The sequence below is a fragment of the Alligator mississippiensis genome, chromosome 10 (genome assembly GCF_030867095.1).
Source record: "Alligator mississippiensis isolate rAllMis1 chromosome 10, rAllMis1, whole genome shotgun sequence".
NCBI classification, from domain to species: domain Eukaryota; kingdom Metazoa; phylum Chordata; order Crocodylia; family Alligatoridae; genus Alligator; species Alligator mississippiensis.
In genome coordinates this window covers 36,297,945-36,310,929 of record NC_081833.1, presented here as the reverse complement: position 1 = coordinate 36,310,929, position 12,985 = coordinate 36,297,945, and the positions used below count along the sequence as shown (strand labels likewise).

General features: G+C 51.6%; 2 long non-coding RNA genes across 3 annotated transcripts; both read left to right on the top strand.

The window, feature by feature from the left end:
• The first annotated feature begins 682 nt into the window (after window positions 1-682).
• Window positions 683-2,460, top strand: LOC132243576 (uncharacterized). Its single transcript, XR_009455216.1, has 2 exons — window positions 683-946; window positions 1,620-2,460. It is a non-coding gene; the product is annotated as an uncharacterized LOC132243576 (long non-coding RNA).
• Window positions 2,461-3,734: 1,274 nt separating this feature from the next.
• LOC109286359 (uncharacterized) lies at window positions 3,735-12,475 on the top strand. Of its 2 annotated transcripts, none has more exons than XR_009455215.1 (3): window positions 3,735-4,055; window positions 5,244-9,357; window positions 11,877-12,475. It is a non-coding gene; the product is annotated as an uncharacterized LOC109286359 (long non-coding RNA). The 2 variants fall into 2 exon arrangements; XR_009455214.1 differs by having other exon boundaries at window positions 3,745-4,055; window positions 5,244-8,077.
• The last annotated feature ends 510 nt before the right edge of the window (window positions 12,476-12,985 follow it).

Below are 12,985 nucleotides of genomic sequence, written 5' to 3'. Positions count from 1 at the left end.
ACTACAGTTCCTGAGGCTGGACGGCTTCTCTGTGCTAATGCGGGCAATGCAGAGCCCTGTGCAGAAGCTTAAGGTGAAATCGGCCTTCCTCCTACAGAACCTGCTCCTGGATCACCCCGAGCACAAAGGTGAGGGAGCAGGGGTGAGGAAAAACTGGGAACCCTGTTTACCACACTAGCACTATTATCTGCCCCTGACTGTGCCATGCAGCCCAGACTTCCCTGGCTCCATCCCTGAGTTTGATGCTATGCCCCCCCCGGTCTGTGCCTCTTCTCCCCAGCCTGGTGTTAGGGTGGCACACCCTCTTCCCCTTCGACCCAGCACTAGGGATGCACCCTCAATCCTCCCAGCTCAACACTAAAGGGATGCTGATGTCCCTGACTACTGTCCATCCTCTCTGCAGAGACCCTGTGCTCCATGGGGATGGTTCAGCAGCTGGTGGCCCTGATCCACTCTGAGCACAGCTCCTTCCATGAGCACGTTTTGGGTGCCCTCTGCAGGTGAGACGGGGAAGGGGCCTGGAATCCTGGGTTCTATCCCAGCTCTGAGAAGGGAATCTGGTGTGTTAGGGCTGGAACATGGAAATCAGGACTCCTGGATTCTATCCCAGCTTGGGAAGGAGAGAGTCTGGTGGGTTAGGGCCAGGGGCTAGGAATTGGGTCACCTGAGTTATTTCCCAGCTCTGGAAGGGGAGTGAGGCCTAGCAGGTTAAAGGCTGACAGCCTGGACTCCTGGATTCTCTCTCTTTGCTGGAAGATGGTGCAGGGTGGGGGAGAATGGCAGTAGGTTGTGTACTGGGCCTGACTCCCCCATCCACACCCCCCTGCACTGTAGCCTGGTAACAGACTTCCCTCAGGGTGTGTGGGAGTGTCAGGAGCCCCAGCTGGGGCTAGAGGAGCTGCTGCGGGCTCGCTGCCAACTGCTGCAGGATCAGGAGGAGTTTCAGGTATGGGTCCAAAGTGGGGAAAGGAAAGGAGCCTCTTGGTCAGAATGGTAAGATCTAGGTACCTTGGGGCTGCCACACTCCAGCTCAGCCCCTTCTCTGCACAAGGGGGTGCCACCATGCTTCTTCCCCCTACCTCAGGGCAAACAGGGTGGGGGTCTCTCTTCCTCAGCCTGGCCCTAATGGGGGGCCATTCTGTGTCCCCTTAACCCTATGCTGTGATTCGCCTGTGCCCTTGGCACTAGGGAGTTGGTGTTCTGCCACTTGCTGGTGGTAGAGAGTATGGAAAATGCCCCAGTTCCTCATCTGGCACTAGGGGGTGTTATGAACCCTACTCTTTCTCTGGTACTAGGGATCACCATCTTCACTAGCCTGGCAATAGGGAGGGACAGAGAGAATACCACTGGAATTCCCTCCCCCAGCTGTACCCTGGCTTCCTGCCCTGCCCCCAACAAGGTAGTGCCCCTTAGTACTGCCCTGGGGCACTGGGGCTAGCAGTAGCTGTGAAAGGAGGGTGCCTCCTGCCCTGCACCTTTGAGTCTCCCATCCAAGTCGTAACCCAGCCAACCCTGCTTATCTTCCCATGCTGGTTGACAAGAGATCAGAGCATCCCTGATGCACTAAATAGGAGTAGGTGGCAGCATAGTGTATATTTAACCCCTTGCTCTCCCCACAGGAGGAGCTGGAGTTCTGCGAGCGGCATGCTTCCAGACCCCACCGGAGGAGAGCAGCATGGATCGGTGACATCCCCCACCCTCCCCCAGCTCAGCAAGGGAGCCCCCTACCCTCCCAGCATGCAGCCCCCAGCTCCTGCCCCTTCATGGCAGCATGAGACACCAGAACCTGCCAAGGGGCCAGGCTGGACCAGAGCTCTCTGCTGGGATGGGTGTGGCTTATTACCCTAATGAGGGGGTGGCACCTGGCACATGGTCCCCTCCACACAAATCTACTGCTTCCCAACCCCTGCCCTCACAGTCCTTCCCCTCCTCCACTACCCCTAGCCCTCAGGCAGACCGCCCACTCTTTATCCAGATCCCAGCAGCCCCTTTCTTCCTTCTTTCCCCCTCCCATCCCTGATGCTGAGTCAGGTCTCATTCTGCTAGCAAGATCCAGCTGCATGTTGTTAACCTCTGACTCATATTGGGACTGGCTGAGGAAGGGGAGCTTTCCACTTCAGGGGGCATCATATTTCATCTGCCTCCAGGCCAGCTTGGAGTGGGGCAGGAGGCTTTACCTTTCACTGGGGGAACCAGCCCCTCTCTGACACCACCTTTTAAGTCTTGAAGTCATCCCACCTTGAAGGAAGTTGATGTATGAGTTCAGAGAACTGGGCAAAGCAGCTCTATTCCTTGCCATGCTATCCTTGTGGGGGTGAGGAAGGGAGGCAGCCATAGTGATGGGAGGGGTCCCACCTTTCAAGTCCTGGGGATTCCCCAGCAGCCCTCTTCCCCCTCTACCTGTTCATCTGTTCTCTGCTTGTTGCCAGTGGTTTTCTAATAAAGTTTCTGGTTTCGGTGGTTGCTTTTCTGCCCCCCATGGATGCTGTAGGCCACAAGGACATCACTGGGACTTCAGAGCTGTTCAGGGGGAAGAAAATGGTTGGTATTGGGGGCACATGGACTGGGGGCAGAGAATGAGACAGGATTTTCTCCTCTGGGTTGCTGCCCCCACTTCCCTCCAAGGCAGGGGCTCTGGCTGGCTCTGGGGGTGGGGATGGGGCAAGGGCTGGTCCCTTTTAGGTGGTATTGCTCTGCCCCCATCTCACACTTATTCTGTGGTATGAGTTACTGGGTCTCAGCTTGGCTCCCAGCCCAGTGGCAAGTGGCTCCATCTTATGGAGAACCCTGGGGCTCCCAGCTTTGCCTCTGCCTCAAAGCAAGGGCTCCCCAGGGCCTGGAAGTCGGTAGCAGTTTCAGTGAGCTGCCCTCAGCCAGGATCTGACCTGGGGTGCCATACAGACAGCTGCCATGATGCTCTTGAATATCCCCTGCTGCACCTCTTGCTAGGAAGAGGGTAGGCTGGGAGAGGCCTGCCTCAGGCATTTATTACAAAGATCTTCATGGCACCCAGATCTGTGTGCCCAGTGTTCATTGGGGGAGTGGGGGTGCTTTGGGTATCACAGAATGATGTCACAGATGGAGCAGCTGATGTAATCAGCTCAGGAAGAGTGATGATGTTACACATGTATAGCACAGGCTCACTGGAAAAGTCATGTCCTGAATGGAAGGTTGTAGTACAGTGAGGATGTTCTGCACAATGACAGCACGGCTGTGGTGTCATGCTTAGTGATGATGTCACAACACTCAGGGCAGTGGTGGTGCACTCAGTAATTCATAAGGCAGGAGTGCCATGCCTGAGGTAGCAGCTGTCGTTTATTCCTGCAGTAATGATGTCAGTGCTCTAATTACTTCACTGAGCTGATATCAGGTGAGATAGCATGGTAACATCATCCTGGGAGGGATGATGTCACTTAGCTGTGACGCCACGCCAAACCAGGCCGTTAGACTTCCACGATGATGCTTTTAAGTATACATGTCCGATTTCAGAGCTCTTCGCAAATTCTTTAAAGAGCAAGCAGCAATTATCATGCACGCCCAGGCACGCTGTGGGACATAAGTGGGCATGCGCAGTGCTAGGAGACCCGGCGCAGGGGCGGCCAGGTCCGCGATTGGCTAGTGCTCAATGAAGGGCACCAGGACCAGAGCCTGAGTGCTAATGTACGTGGTGAAAAGGCGCACGCTTTCCTGAGGCCACTTGCAAGACCATTTGCGCATGCGTTGCTTCGTTGGGCGGGAGGAGTAAAACCCGCACTTGCGCACGCCTAGTAGGCACTACCGACCTGGAAGAGTTGGGGGCGGGAAAGTTTATACCTGCGCGGCTCTTGGACACGGGCCAGAGAGGCAGGTGCGCATGCGCGCGGGGAGGTGTGGCCACCCTGGCGCCGCATGCGCATTCCTCCACCTACGACCCGGGTCCTTCCCGAGAAGTGGTTGGCCGGCGCATGCGCGCTGCTCCGGGGGAGGAGGGTTTGGCAGGGAGGCAGAGCGGCTGCTGGCTCTGGGCGCAGGGCATTATGGGATCGCGGCGGAGCCAGGAGACCCTGAGGGGCCCGGTAAGCTTCCGCTCTCGGTTGCCGCCATGTTACCCCCCGGGGCCTTCCACCCTGCCTGAGGGGCCTGGGCTGGGCTCCCGCTCAGGGGCCCAGCCTGAGACTCGAAGGCACCCCCACCCATGGAGGGTGCCCTTGTCCCGAGGTGGGGGTGGGTCCCCATGTCCTTACCCACAGCCCTCCTCTCCCACGGGCTGCTGCTGCTGCCTTTGGGGGGACACAGCTCAGCCCCTGCCTCTGCTTGGGGGGGCTGCATTGGGGACTGCTCCAGGGTACAGTTCTCCAGTGACATCGCCATGAAATATGAGGAGACCTAAGAAGTATTTTGCCCCATAATCTGATCCTAACCTGACCTGCATTTAGGGCTCTATACTTGATGTGGAATATTATTTTACATATTAGTTAGTATATATGCATAGCTAATGAAATTCTCTTTCGTTAGGATGTGGAATTCCTTAATAACAAGTTTTTATTGGGTCTAGATTAGCTTTGAAAAAGGAACCAGGAATAAGGAGCTAGGAATAAGTAACCAACTTCAGTCTCATGGGCTGGGCTGCCTTGTCCCTGGGGCAGTGCGAGAAGGTCTAAGGAAGGCTGATGCATTTGCTGGTGTTGGGAGAAGGTAGCGGGGATGGTGCCTGGGGTGGTGGAAACCCAGGCAGGCTGCTATCTAGCCAGGTGCTGCCCCAGGTCAGGGGCACCCGATCCAACGCTTCCCTGATAACATAGCAAATCAACTTACCTTCCAATAAGGCTCCATTTATTTTTGCATTGAACTCAAACTGAATAATATAGCCATAGTCTCTAGCATATTAGTAACATTTCTATTTTCTTCTTAACTGGAGAAAAAAAAATTGTGTTAATTATGGTGATGATGCACTACACTATCTGCACTCACCTTTTTAAAATGCTAAATCCACCCTTGTATACTATTAAGAAGATCTGGCAATGTGATCACAGGGAAAGTTCCCTGTGACTTGAGAGATGCTAGAATCATTATCATATTCAGAAAAGGGGATCGATTGGATTCTGGCAATTAGCATGAAATTGGACTCCTGTCCATAGCTGGGAAGATCCTCACCCACATTCTCCACAAAAAATTCACTTTAATTACTGAGCAGATTTTACCTGAGTCCTAATGTGGTTTCAAAACACTGAGAGGCACAATAGATATCATCTTTGTTCCTACAGAGCTGCAGGAGAAGTGCTGCAAGCAACACGGAGATCATCACATAGCCTTCTTTGACCTGACTTAAGGCTTTTGATTCAATCTACAGAGAGGTCCTATGGAAGATCCTAATGAGATATGAATGCTTGCAAAATGTGTTACCATTCTCAGACTTCTTTGGGATGACATGACAGCAACAGCCTAAACAATGTCTCAAAATGACCCCATAACTATTAGAAGCGGAGTCAAGCAAGGGTGTGGACTTGCACTGACTCTCTTTTCCATCTCTACTGTAGCTATGCCACATCTCTCTGTTGACTAGACTTCCACCTGGAGTCAGCATCCAGTAGTGCATGGATGGGAATCCTTTAACATCAATGGGTTATGTTCCAAATCCAAGATAACCAAACACCTTCATTACTGGTTTTCTGTAAGCTGGTGATTGTCTTGCATGCCCAGTCAGTTCAGGAGCTCTGGATCAAACTTGATTGCTTCTGTGAGGTATATGAAATACTTGAACTCACTACCAGCTTTATGAAAACCAAGATACTTTACCAAGCTAAGCCAGCTCAATCAGTCGCTCATCCACAATTAGAGAGCAATCCTTGGAGAATGTTGAGAATTTCCCCTACCTTTCCCAAAAACTAAACATGGCCACTGATATTCAGTACCAAAGTCTGCCAGGGCTGTCTTTGGACATCTCCAAAATTGTGTCCTCCATGATCATGACGTCAGGACCCAAATCAAACTTCTCCTCTATCAAGCTGTTGTCACCTCAACCCTGTCTTATTGGTGTAAAATTTGGATGACATATCAGAAACACCTGAAAGCCTTGAAAAGTTACCACCAGTGATGTCTTTGGAAAATCCTCCATATTAGTTGGAAGGACAGAAGAACAAATGTCAGCGTTCTGGCTCAAGGAGACACCACCAGCATTACAGCCATGTTTATATGTCACCGGCTCCACTGGACAGGACATATCATAAAGATGTCAGACAACTGGCGCCCAAAATAGGTCCCAGACTCCCACCTCACCAGTGGTCGCTATTCTACAGGTAGTCAGAAGAAGAGGGTGAAGGACACCTCGAAGGCTAACATGAAGAAATGTTAGTAACATCAATGCTTCAGCGCGGGGAGACTTGAGAGCCCCCGTGGTGTTGTGATGTGTGGAAAGGCATTGATCGTTTCCAAGAAACTCGCCTCACTATAGAGGCAGATAGATGAGAGAGACAAAGGGAAAAAAGAGCTGTAACCCAACATTACCAGGATATGCTCCTTCCCCGCAAACTTTTCTATGTCTGAAGTCAAATGTACAGATCTTCAATGATCTATGAACTCACAGATGATGTCGTCCCTATTTCCTGGAAAATTTGCTGCCTCGTATCAAGAAACTGCTGCAGCAGAAAGAGAGGGGCTATGTCCTTCACTACTAAAATAAAGAAAAGCACCTGGACTGGAAAGGGTGGGGGGGTGGGCATGGAATAAATATCAGCAACGCTGCACCTCCATTCATCACACAGGGGTTGGATTGCGACGCTGGGATTAATTTGGAGAGAAGGGGACCATCAGCCTGAATTGATGAAGGCATGAGGGTCTCCCATCCCTAACTGCCTAGGTCCAGACCTATTCCATTTCTTAGCCTGAATGGCTCCCTTTTCCCTTCCCCACCATTGCAACAAGCTATGAAAGACTTAAGAGGAGTTTATACAAATTACAGCAGATGAAACATAAGTGGGGGGAAGAAGGGGACAGCATGGGTAACATGAGAATGAGCATCTATTGCAACGCACCGAGCCAGATGGGGGACAGGGAAAACAGCAAGGACAATGTCCTCCTTTTATACAGGCCATGCAACCAGGGAATGGGGGAAGGAAAAGAGCAAAGGTGATGTCATAACCTTTGTCCATTACAGATGACCAATCCAGGTTTGGGGAACAGCAAGGATGATGTCATAATGGAGACTCAATACAGACCTCCAAACAGGCTGGGGGAAGGGCAAACTACAAGGGTGAGGTCATAATGTATCTCTAAAACACATTGCCAAACCAGGGAGTTGGCAGGAGGGGAAAATAGCAAGGACATTATCAGAATGGGTGTCTGTTAGAGATCTCCAAACTGGGAAGGCTGGGAAAAGCAATGATGACATTGCAATGGATGTCTCTCAGAGATTTTCAAAGAGTCAGGGGGACGGGAACACAGCAGGGATGTTGCCACAATGTGTGTCTGTTACAGACCATCAAATGGGGGAGGAAAGAGGAGGAAGCTTTATTAAGCCACTGTCCAAGGCTTCCATACTGCAGACTGTGAGAGAAAGACCAACAAAAGTGTCAGCTCCTCAATGAACACAGAGAGGAATCAAGTAAAGGGGAAGTGGAGAAGGCTGACAGAAATAGTCAGGGAACATGAACGTGGCGGAAGGATCTGTGTGCACAGTTCCCAAGTTTGCAAAGGACCCCGCAGAGGACAGGAAGCTACCAAATGGTCTTAAATTGCAACAACAGGAGCTTAGGCTGAATATCAGGCCTATGATTTGATTACTCAGTCAATGCAGTGTCCCACCCATCCTCCGTCCCGTATCTTCTCTGTCTGCAACTTCTCCTCCAGCTGAGATTTCAGGTACTTCCAGGTTGCCATGATCCACATTCGAGCAGAGAGGTGCAGAGGACAAGCTTCTGATCCCGAGTGAATTCGGCCAACTTTAAAGCAGGAGATTTCCAGCAGATTTGTCCAAAGGAAAAATCAGTTGATTCCCTGCAGTTGGGTCCCAGCAGTGGAAAAAAAGGACTGCTTCTGCACAGTTTAGCCCAAGAGCACAACAAATCCTGAAGTCTCTGTGGAGAAGAGAGGAGCGGACATGGTATGTAGAGAGTGGGTGAGTTGAGCCCAGGAGGGGGAGGCCCCTCGCCCCATGCCTTGCCCCAGAGCCAGGTAATGCCCTCCCCTGAGGCAGATCAGAGTTGGGGTCTCTTAGGGGGGAAAAGCACCTGCCCCTTTCTCCACAGCCACTCTGCACTCTCATCACAGCCATCTCTTCCACCCTCCTTGGCATTGCCCTTCTCCTTCCTCATACCAGGGCCACTGGGCTCTAGTCCTCACCTCAGCCAGGGCTGCCCCATGGGCCAGCGCTTTCCAGTCCTCTGGCACTGCAGGCAGAGAGGGATCATGGGCACAGACTAGAGAGAGTAGCCAGAGGGCTGGAAATGGACCCAGAGGCTGCCCCACAGATCCACACTCGGTTGGGGGCACCGTGTGCCTAGATGGAGCCATGAGTCCTGAAAACAAGCAGACTAAAGAAATGAGACTCCCAGGAACTCACCAGGGCTGCTGCCCTCGCCTGGGCACTCCAGGTCCCAGTGGCACCAGGGCAGCCGGGCATCATTGTGACATCAGCCAGCTCCCAACAAAGGGCGGTGAGGCTGGCAGCGCAGATCCCTCCCCCAGAGGACGTGATTCTCACCCTCGTGCTCCAGGCTCCCTCCACATGGGGAAATAGTCCCCATTCAAGGCCCAGGTTGAACCAACAAAACAGTGAGGACAAAACAGCAAGAAACAATAAAGAGTAGGGAGAGATGTTATAAGGCCATGGGACTTGTTGCATTACCCAGTCTTTATACCACCAACAGTTAATCGACATGTTAGCAATGACTGCTTAAGTGTTATCAATAGGTAATCACTAAATTGTATATTTCCAATGACATTCAGTTTGCGTTGTTAAATATGAACAATAATACTATGAGCAGAACAATTTGAGAATATCTTTTCTTGGAGGGACTTGAAATCTGGGAAGAGACAGTGGAGAAGTAAGATGCAGATTCAGTAAGGGCATCTTGTGCCCAAAAGCTTGTCAGCTGCATTTCTTAAGTCTAGGGTTTGACTGATAAAATGTATTGTCAAGCAAATCCATAGGACTCCCAGCTACACCCCACTACAATGCTCACCCTAATGTGCACACATGTTTCTATCACAGATGTAGAGCTCTTCCTCAGTACTGAATGATGAAGATGGGATGCACTGCGTGTCCATGTCACTGCTCCCCAATCTGGTGTGGGACTGCCCCTCTGCTCTGCAGGATCACTTCCTCACTCCTGACCCTGCACTGTTGGTATTTTTCAGGCAGTCGGATCCTTCTGCTTTGGGGTCAGTTGTTGTGTGGGTCGGAGGTCGCTCTCTGGTTCTGGCCTCACTCCCGTCCCATGGGATTTTTTCTGTGAAGCATTTTGATGCTTCCTCCTAAATCAAATTTCACCACCCTTGCCCCCAGACCACAAGCCCATCTCATCTGCACACGGAGTTCATTCAACTCTGCAGCAGGCCATGGCCAAATCCATTCAGCTTCTTCCTGGTGGTTTCCATGGCACGAGTGGAGGGAAGGGCCACCCTTGGGGACTGCCTGCTGTCTTGCACATCCTGCAGTGCTGCCACCTGACACCAGTGGGCAGGACCCCCGCAGCTGTGAGGAAGGGCAGGAGCCCAGGACCTGGGGTTTGGGCTGCCAGGGCCAGCCTGGCTGGGTGGACTCACCAAAAAGAGGTGGGCATGATTAGGGAGCATTTAGTGCATACTGGCTCAAACTTGGCTTGATCTTGTTGAGAGTATTGTAAATAGTTCTGGCTTCTGTCTTTTAAAACACACAGGGAGAAGTTAGAGAGGGTCCAGAGGTGGGCAGCTATGATGGTCCAAGACCTCAACAGCAAATCATGCAGTAAGAGGCTGTAGAAGCAAGGGCATATCATGGCAGTCTTGAAGTACTAGCAGAGCTGCCATACAGAAGAGGGAAATACCATTTTTTCTCTTGCTGCAGAGAGGAGGAAGCAGGCCAATGCTCTGAAGCTGTAGCAAAGGAGGATTAGGTTGAATATCAGGGAAAGCTTCTCCACAGGGTGAGAGCCTGCCTAGGGAAGTTGTGGACTCTCCATCACTGGGGTTGTTCAAGAGGTTGTGCAGCAACTGCTAACGGAGGATTTGGACAAGCTATGCCTATGTTGTACCATGGGTATTTCCCAGGCTTCTGCTCATTGCCTCGTGCCCCACTTTCAACTACGTCTCGTGACATTTTTAAGCCTTCCTCAGAAGTATTACGTATTGACTGCAGCCAAGGCTGGGGATTTTGATGGATGTGCCTGTGGCGGACCAGTAGGCTCCTGTGCTGAGCCACACACATCATTGCACCTGACCACCTTCCAGGCTCCGAGTACCTCCCTGGGAGTGCCTCATGTCTAGCCGACCCCCTTCCTGGAGTAAACCCACTCCCCTGGGGATAATGCTGCCACCACCCAGGGTCTGAACTGATCCTGGCTCTGTGCCCCCTGGGAAATACAGGCCTCGTAGCCCTTGAGGGTACTCGACCCACTTTAAGAACTTGGGGTGCTTCCCTTAATCTGAAGCAGAAATAGCGGTCTCTTTTAGTCAGTCAAACCAAGGGGACCCCAAGACAATCTAGCTCCTTTCCCAGGAAGTCTCCCATGCTAGGTACAAAGAAGAACTTTATTGTTTACAAGGAGTAGGTTTGGAATAGGGTACAGATTAGAGCAATATCAAAGAAATCCCATAGAGCAAACAGGGTGGCTTTGTAGCCTTTGACCACGCATCTGAGTTACTGCAAGGTATATATCTAGTTAGATCTCAGGTAGCTTATTCACAAGTATCATCCAGAGGCAGGTGAAGATTCCCTCTGCAGGTAGGCAGTTTATTGATCATGAGTTTCAAGAAAGAGAGCAAATTTCAGATGGTCCAGCTTCTCTCTCTCTCTCTCTCTCTCTCTCAGTTCTTTCATAATGACTACAGCCCCTTGTCCTGGTCTGTCCTTAACTTATATAAGCCTTATGACCTCATTTACATGGTCCAATGGAGGCCAGCACCTGTTGGCTGCCAGCCAACCAATTTGAAATGCATCACTGGTTGCCAGGTAGACTGGCATTGCTTGGAACAACAGGGGGGCTAAGTCCCGCACCCAGGGATGTGATGCCAGTCATGTAGGCAGAGGGAGCAGGTTTCCCCACTCCCTCAGGAATGTATCCAGCTCAGGTTACAACTCAGGGTTAACTAAAGAGATGGGATGTCTGCCCCCTCCGGGGCCATGTTAACCAAATTGTCACATAGCAGAGTTTTTGGGGAGAGACAGAGACAGCAGCCAAAGAGACAGTGGAGGGGGCAGCATCAGCTGATTTCGCCCTAAGGTAAGTGGGGCAGAGGGTACAGCGCAGCTGAGGTTGATCCGAAGGGAAGCCCTTCAGAGCCCTTTTAGCTCGCCCAACAGGGAGTCGCGCTTCCGAGCTGCGCGTGGGCAGCACACGCGAACAGTGTGCACAAACAGGCGTGCTGGTGTTCGCGTAAGGTGGGCACGAGGTAGCAGCTCAGAGGAGCACCTCCAGCAAGCAAGTGCAGTAGGCGCAGCTCTGCGGACATGGTGCAGACGTGGAGCGCTCCACTGCTTGGGCATGTAGGGGGGCTGTTAGGAAAGCTAAGGCAGACATAGAGCTAGGACTAGCTTCCAAGATCAAGGATAATAAAAAGTCCTTTTTCAAATATATAGGGAGGATGAAGAAGGCGCCGGGAAATGTGGGGCCCCTGCAAGATATGCTGGGCAATCTGGTGGTTGCGCCAGAGGAGAAGGCAGACATCTTTAACAAATTCTTTACCTCCGTTTTCTTGTGCAGGGACCAGGACTCCCTCCCTGTGATTGAAGATGGACTCGAGGAGGACGCCTCCAGACCTAAGGTTGATGAGGACTGGGTTAGAGTGCTTCTGGAGGGGCTGGACATGTTCAAATCATCAGGTCCAGATGCTCTCCACCCCAGGGTGTTGAGGGAGCTAGCAGGGGTTATTGCAGAGCCCTTGGCACAGCTTTACGAGAGCTCGTGGTGCTTGGGCCAGGTGCCAGATGATTGGAAGATAGCCAGTGTAGTCCCCATCTTTAAGAAAGGGAGGAGGGAGGACCCAGGAAACTAGGCCCATCAGTCTTACCTCAATCCTGGGGAAACTCTTTGAGAAGATCATCAAGGAACACATCTGTGATGGGCCGGCATTGGGGATGATGCTCAAGGGCAACCAGCAAGGTTTCATTAGGGGCAGGTCATGTCAGACCAACTTGATTGCCTTTTACAATCAGGTCACAAAAGCACTGGATGCAGGTGTCACCACTGATGTAGTCTTTCTGGACTTCAGCAAGGCCTTTGACACTGTTGACCACCCTATCCTCATTAAAAAAACTGGGTGACTGTGGCATTGCTGCCTACACAGTCAGATGGATTGCAAATTGGCTGAAGGGTCGTACTCAGAGGGTGGTGGTGGACAGATCATATTCGACCTGGGGGAAAGTGGGCAGCGGAGTCCCCCAGGGCTCGGTGTTTGGGCCCACGCTGTTCAATTTCTTTATCAGCGATTTGGACGATGGGGTGAAAAGCTACTTGTTCAAATTTGCTGATGATACCAAAATTTGGGGTGAGGTGGGCATGCTAGTAGGGAGGGAAAGACTGCAGCAAGACCTGGATAGGTTGCAGGGGTAGGCTAACACAAACAGGATGCATTTCAATACGGACAAGTGCAGGGTGCTGCATTTGGTCAATAGTAACCAGCAGCACACATATAAGATGGGAAACTCCCTTCTTGAGAGCACGGAGGCAGAAAGGGATCTTGGAGTCATCATTGACTCCAAGATGAACATGGGCCGACAATGCGAGGTCATGGTCAGCCCGGCTAACCGGACCCTATCGTGCATCCACAGGTGCATCTCAAGTAGGGCCAAGGAGATGATCCTCTCCCTCTA